Below are 6,589 nucleotides of genomic sequence, written 5' to 3'. Positions count from 1 at the left end.
TGCTGAAGAAAACATCTCAGAGAAGGGGGTAGAGGGAAGGAAATTAAATATAGAAAATAGCCAGCGTAGCAGCTGCAGAGCTTGTGACGGGCTTCCAGGTTGAAAAAAGGAGTCCTGGACAGTTTTTTGCAGCTGCAGTGTTGTGACCTTGGAGTTGCAATGACCTGGGCACGCATCTTAGCCTCTTATCCAAGGCTTTATCTGAGGAAAGAAACAGGCAGTGCTTACTCACGTTTGTGTTTCTGGGCTGCCACCCAGGCTGGGAGGGCTGCATCTCAGTATGGTCAGCAGGCTTGGCAAGGTGGGGTTCACACTGTGCTGCTGGGAGTTGTCTCTTGTTGTCCTGGCTGTCTCCAGGAATGAAAACTTTGCATTTCCCAGAAATGAGGCTTGTGTTCACCCAGCACGGAGATGGCAGCCTCGTGGGGCTGCCGAGATATCTGCCAGGGACACGTTGTGTGGGCTGACCTAACCCTCACAGACGTGACTTGCAGAAAGGAAATCTTTTTCTCCGAAAACCATCTCTGGTTCCTCTTTCACTCTGAGTGCCTGCAGCACCGAGCACTGCAGGAGGCACAGCCAGGGCTGGACCAAACCCCCCGAGCTGTGGGGCCAGGCAGCACGGAGCCTGGTCCTGCCATGGGACTGGCTGAGAGCCTGGCTGGGATGTGGCCCTGCACGGGCTGGCTGAATGAGTGGAGCATCCTCAAGTCACGACCACTAGCAGTTTGTTTTTTTTACCCTGAAAATCACATTTTCTCCCTGTTTTTGCAAGTTCTTTTGTTTCACAGCCTTGAGTTGCTGCAGCCTCGCCTGGCAGATCGTTAGGAGCAGCCGTGTGAAACTGTGACCAAGTGGCACTGGGCAGGAGGTTGAAATATTGCTGTCGGCTTCCAGCAGAATTTTGTAAAGTTGCAGAAAATTGAGGGCTTATTTTTATTTTAAGTCATTAGTTAACATAAAAAGAGGGTATATTAACAACGATTAAAACTATTTAATGGAGTTTATCACATAATTAAGGACTTCTCTAGGATTATATTTGAGCAAATCCTTGGCAAAATTGTATTTGAATTCCAAACAACTTTTTTTCTCAGCAGTATTATTTCTAAATTTCACATCTTTTCAATTTTTTTTTTTCTCAGTTGCGTCAGCCAGTTAGAAAATGCTTAACACTTTAACCCCGTCAGATTTCCTGCAAGACTCGCTGTTCATTACACTGCTGTCGGGTCCTTGTGATTTCAGCTGACTGTGATTAATAATATTTGATTTTAATTACTCGAGGTGCATTTCTTGTTTTTCAGAAGTGTGTTTGTCACTTGCAGGAAGCACCGTTGACTCTTTAATCTTCCACTGGGGGAACGAATCCTGCCGGGTTCACATTTTAAGCTCTGTGGGACCAGAGGGGACTGGACTGCTTTGCTTCGCACGCAGCAATGACCACTTCAGCCTGTGCAGTATTTGCCTTCTCTGCTGGATTGTGTGATTCTCAAAGCATCAACGTGGTAGACAGTTAAACGATATTTAAACTACCTTAGGATTCAGATGACTGCAAAACCCGAAACCTCTGTGGGCTCCCATATGCCTCGCTGCGTTCGCAGCACACAGCCGGCAATCTGTGCAACAGCCCATCGCCGATGGGAACACAAACAAGGGCTGTCAGAAAATTTCTGTTCAAAGGTCAGTGGTAAATGATAGACACTTAAACGCTGCTTTGTCTCTGTTCCACAAGCTGGAAAAGAATAGGATTGGATTTTGATCAAGAACTCTGTTTTATTCCCTCCAGTCATCAGCTTTTTGGTACCCCGAGATGTATGGTTGATAGGAAAGGAAGATCTTTGACAGTTCTTTTATTTATTGTTATTTTTTAAATCAACTATTTATGTACAGTGAGCACTGTTGGTTTTGGCTGGGAGTCAGTGTGTTTCTCCCAATGCTTACCAAAGCCTGAAAGCTGAGATTGCTCCAGCCCCTCTAATATCCCAGCTCCCTGGGTGCTTCTGATACCGTCAGCTGGGGCAGGTCAACACGCCATCAGTGAACATCGGGCTTTTGGTTTTCTTTTCAAACAAGGGCACTGCAAAGGTCCTTCCACAGTGAACCCAGCGAGCCAGTTTCTGAGCAGGGAGCTGTGGGTGGTGCTCACGCCTCTGAGCCATGGAGAGGAGTCTTCTGGCTGGCAGGATGGGAGCAGAGTCACATTAGCTGTGGGCTGCAGCTGCAGAAGTCTTACAAACCTTTTTGACTCAGTTCAGCTCCTGCTTTTGTAGGTTCCCATTGAATTTATGGCTCTGGTCACTGCTTTTAACACCTGGATAACTGCCTCAGACGCTTCTCACTCTGTCCAGCTCTGTTTCCATTGCAGCAAACTTTAGCCCTTGATCTGCCTGAAAACAGAGTTGTTTTCATTTGGATGGTCACATCCAAGAACAGTTTCAGCTTAAGAACAGTGTTCCCATGTAGGGCCAGATACTGCCACTTTATTTGAGACCTCGGAATTATTCCATGTTAGGTATCAGGACCCCATGTGCAAGGTGCTGTACAAAAATAAGACATACAGGTAGCTCCTGTCTCATGGACAGTGTGCTATAAATTTAACAACACATTTTTAGGGTATGTCTGTGCTTCTCTTCATTGACAAGATCAAGATGATCTTCAAATGAGGAGTTAAATGATCCAAATTCTGCAGAAGTGGAGGAAAATGTCCATGTTCTTTTAAACCATAAGAAAAATCTGTTTTGTTTTCAAGAGGTACTTCATTTTCAAGAAAGCCCACTCCTTCCTGGCCACCTGTACTGAGTCTTCTTCAGCTCCATCTTCCACAGCACAGTGTTGCAGCCTGGCCTGATGCAGCAGTTGAAGCGAGTAATGAAGGCGTCGTGTTTGAAGGTAATTAAAGGTTGCTGCTCTCAGCCCTTGCCCAACAGTGTACTCTGTACACGATGTGCCTCACTGGAGGCTTCGCCCTGCATTTTAGCGTTGTTTCACTTCTAATGGGCCTTCTACGTCCATTACATCCCCTGAGTAATGCATGCGTGGAGGACAGTGCAGTAAGTGACTTCTCCCTAATCTGATTTCTGATTCTTAGCGGCCTGGATAGACCAGCATTAGTTTGCTATTTCAATCTGATCCATCAGCCCTTTGCTGCACAGGGCTGCTCTTTTATATCACTTACGTGGTGAAATAAAACCGGCTTGATTCGGTTGGTCTCCAAAGCGAGGCCAGCCAGGTCATGTGTGTGCAGAGCAGAGATGATTAACAGCTTCCCACCGTGCCAAACCGAGTGCAGGAGCTGAGCAAAGAGGTCTGCTGCAGGCCAGGAGCTGCTGGGGAGAAAAGGGGCCTCTGCAGGCTGCGAGCAGTGTGATGCAATGCGGTGGGAACTGCTGATGCACTGAATTAATACTTTGTCTGGCTGCTGGCAGGATTCTCTTGATCCCTTTATCACCAGTTCTGCAATTAATGGCTAATTTCTGAATGCACTTTGAAATAGAAATCCAAAGAAATGTGCTGCTTCTAACATGCGTGATGGAAGTTAGTTAAGTCAGTTACCAGGTATAGCTGAGAACAGAGTGTCAAGGTGGGGACTGGGATGGTTTTGGGGCTGGAAGATCATTGCTCTCTCCTTTTTATAAAGAGAGATTCTCCAAGCTGTCCAAGTCCTTGCTGATGCATTGTAGTCTGTCCCCAATTAAAGGAACTGAGTTCGGTGGAAGGATGCTGCTGTTCCATCAGAAGCTCCTTCTTGGGAATTAGGTGAGGTTGGTAGTTCCTAGGAATTGGGTTGGGCTGGGCATATGCCAGACTCGTGGGCTCCTGAGCCTGGAAGGATGTTGCAGACAGACGTAGTCATTACCACCTACCTTTCCTTCAGAGCAGCTGGCTCAGGAAAGGCACAGCGGGGCAAATCACAGCGCTGACAACATAATGAGACAAGGGTCGGGGTAAGAATAGCTTTGGGACCAGTGATTTGACTTGTTGGATCCTGGAAAAGACCTGCTTGAGTCTGATGGAGTTTGGATGCGTTCCCGATTCCCTTTGAGCTTCCCCTTTCTCGTGGCTCCCTGTCAGATCTGTTTGTTGCTCAAACCCACTGAGATTTCTTTACTTGGCATTGCTGGACTGCATGTCCAAACTGAGACCTGAAATTCCTCCATCCTGCCTTGCTCTGTCCACCGGCCCCAACCTGCATGAAAGCACATGATCTCCTGAACTTCAGTGAATTTGCCTAGCAGGGCAGGAGGATGAAGAAAACAGCCTGCTTCTTCCACATTCAATGTGTGTGGCTGACAGTGGTGGTATTCTACTTGGCTTTTTTTGTCAGCAAACAAAAACCAGAAACGTTTTGGAGTGATTTTTTCAAAGGCTGTGATCTCAAAGGCCTCTCGCAGCTTTGCAAACTCTTTTGCAAAATCCAACAGCTCTGACAGCTCCCGGGTAGGGTTGCACAGAGCTTGGAGTGGCATGCGAAGTCGTCCTGCTGCTTGTGTCACCCGTTCCCATGCACCAGCAGCTCTCAGCCTGCCTGCACAACACAGGTCTGAAGTGAGGGTGGAGGTGTGCAGGCTGGGGAAGGATGGATCGTCCCGCGAGCTGCCTGTCTCCATCTGTCATACACCAGCATCAAAGGTCTCTGCCGTGACCTCTGAGGGCAGCTGTGCTTAGCACGGGGATGAAACTGCCTGTGTGACAAATTCTTACGAGCTGTGCCTCGTCACTCTGACCGGATTTAGGATCTGGGAAGGTGGATAGGTTCCTTTCCGGCAAAGTCCCCAGTAAGTTGGTGTAAGTCAGGAGCTTTATGAGTGCCTCGTTAATGCCACTTTTCTCTAGCTTGGCTTCAGTCACAGAAACGTGCTGGAGGTAGGCACGGGGTGAAATGGTTCCTGCACTGCTCAGAAGCTGGTGACCTGTCCCTGTCCCTCTCAGCAGCCAGCGAGCAGGACAGGGCTCTAGGAATTCCCTGACTTCCTCGTGGGCCACGAGAAGTTACAACTGCTATATTGGGACTGTGAGCTGACCCTAGGATTGATGGATACATGTTAGGAGGATTACTGTAGTGCTGTTCAAGTGTTCGGAGATTTTGGGTATAAAGGCTTAAACCCTGGCTTTTATAAAGGGATTGAAGCTGGGTGTCTGAGGCCAGGAGCAGAAGAATTTACCACCTGATGGAAAGAACCATGAACCCACAAGATGGGTAACAGTGGTCACAGACTGCACACAGTGAATTTGGTGCAGAGCAGGACAATGTAACAAGGATTGATCACTAAGCTGTATTTGGAGAGTTGTCCAGGGCAGGCTTATGAGAAGGACAGAGAGCTGCTAAAATCACTGCCCCTTATCGTGTCTGTCCTGACACCAAGAGCTTTAGGGCAGGGTGTGTGAATGTTGTGGTGCTTGCAAGGTCTGGAGCCAAGATCTGAGCCAGGGGGTGTTCACCCATCATATTTTGTTTTTCTTCCCCAAAAGCTCCTGTGTCTGTTCCCTCATGTCACAGGTAATGAGAAGAGCATTCGGTAGCCTACACAGTAGCACAGTCTTACGCCTGTTCTCCATTTCCAAATCTTTGTCTCTGTTGTTCTACTTATGGGCGGATCACAAAAATAATTACCTAAATTAACCAAGCACCAAAACACCCTAAGTGATCGTCTGCTCCAGAGAATAACAGTGATTAGGTCATCCTCTTTGCTTATCTCGGGTTCCCATCCTTCAAATAAGAGCAGCGATATTTTTCCTTTTAGAAGAGCAGGACAGACTTGTTCACGTTTGAAGCATTAATTGTTGTTGTTATTACTCACATGGATGACAGGGCAGCACCTAAGGAACGCTGGGCTTGGTACAACAGGGCCGTGACTGCTGTTGCTGTGACTAAGGCTGCGTGAGTTGGCTGGGCTGCCTGCTCACACTGATGCCAGTCCCACCACCTAGCTGCGGTCTATTTCCAGCTCTGCGGCCAGGAAATTCTTCTGGTGCTGCTCAGTTTGTATCACACCTCTCCTCTCAAAAGGCAGCAGCCCTGCTCGTGCTGGAGAGCATCTCAGTGTGTTCCTCCGAACCGGAGCTGCTCAGCGTGTTTTCTTACCAGCCAGCGATGGCAGAGGGTGGCTGAAGCATTTTCTTTTCCTTTCTGCTTTAAAAGACGCACAGGGGAAGCAGCTCCGACTTCCAGCTGTTGATTTCAGGTGCTTGCCACAGCGTGGCTCCTTTGGGTTGTTAGAGAGCCAGCGCAGAAAAACAAATTCCTTCCAGCGTGTCCTTGCTCTACGACCAACTGTTGCTCGCTGTTTCATTCTTAGACAATGTTTCTATTTATATTCCTTAATAATTTGCTAGGAGTGCCCTGGTGGGCGAGTGGGGTGACAAAACGGGATGTCACATGTGTGTAGGTGGGGCAGTCGGGGTGGCATCTTCTTTGCTCTTTTCCCCAGCTTATTCCTGTTCCTGCTTCCTCCAGCCAGACCCATCACACGGAGCAAGAGCAGCCCAGCCCCGACAGGCCGAGCCGCACGAACCTCGCAGCCCTCTCCCTCCCTCTGGGGCCACCTCTTCCCGGCTACTGCTGGCCCGCAGCCCACCCCTCTGCCCCTGCAGC

General features: G+C 48.5%; 1 long non-coding RNA gene across 1 annotated transcript; it reads left to right on the top strand.

Annotated features, from left to right (window-relative positions):
- Nucleotides 1–1,343: 1,343 nt before the first annotated feature.
- Nucleotides 1,344–6,589, top strand: LOC309882031. The gene is made up of 3 exons (XR_014318221.1): nucleotides 1,344–1,677; nucleotides 2,747–2,886; nucleotides 6,452–6,589. It is a non-coding gene; the product is annotated as an uncharacterized lncRNA (long non-coding RNA).

The sequence above is a fragment of the Aythya marila genome, assembly GCF_965140915.1.
Source record: "Aythya marila genome assembly, chromosome: 11".
NCBI classification, from domain to species: Eukaryota; Metazoa; Chordata; class Aves; order Anseriformes; family Anatidae; genus Aythya; species Aythya marila.
This window is presented reverse-complemented; position numbering and strand designations above follow the sequence as displayed.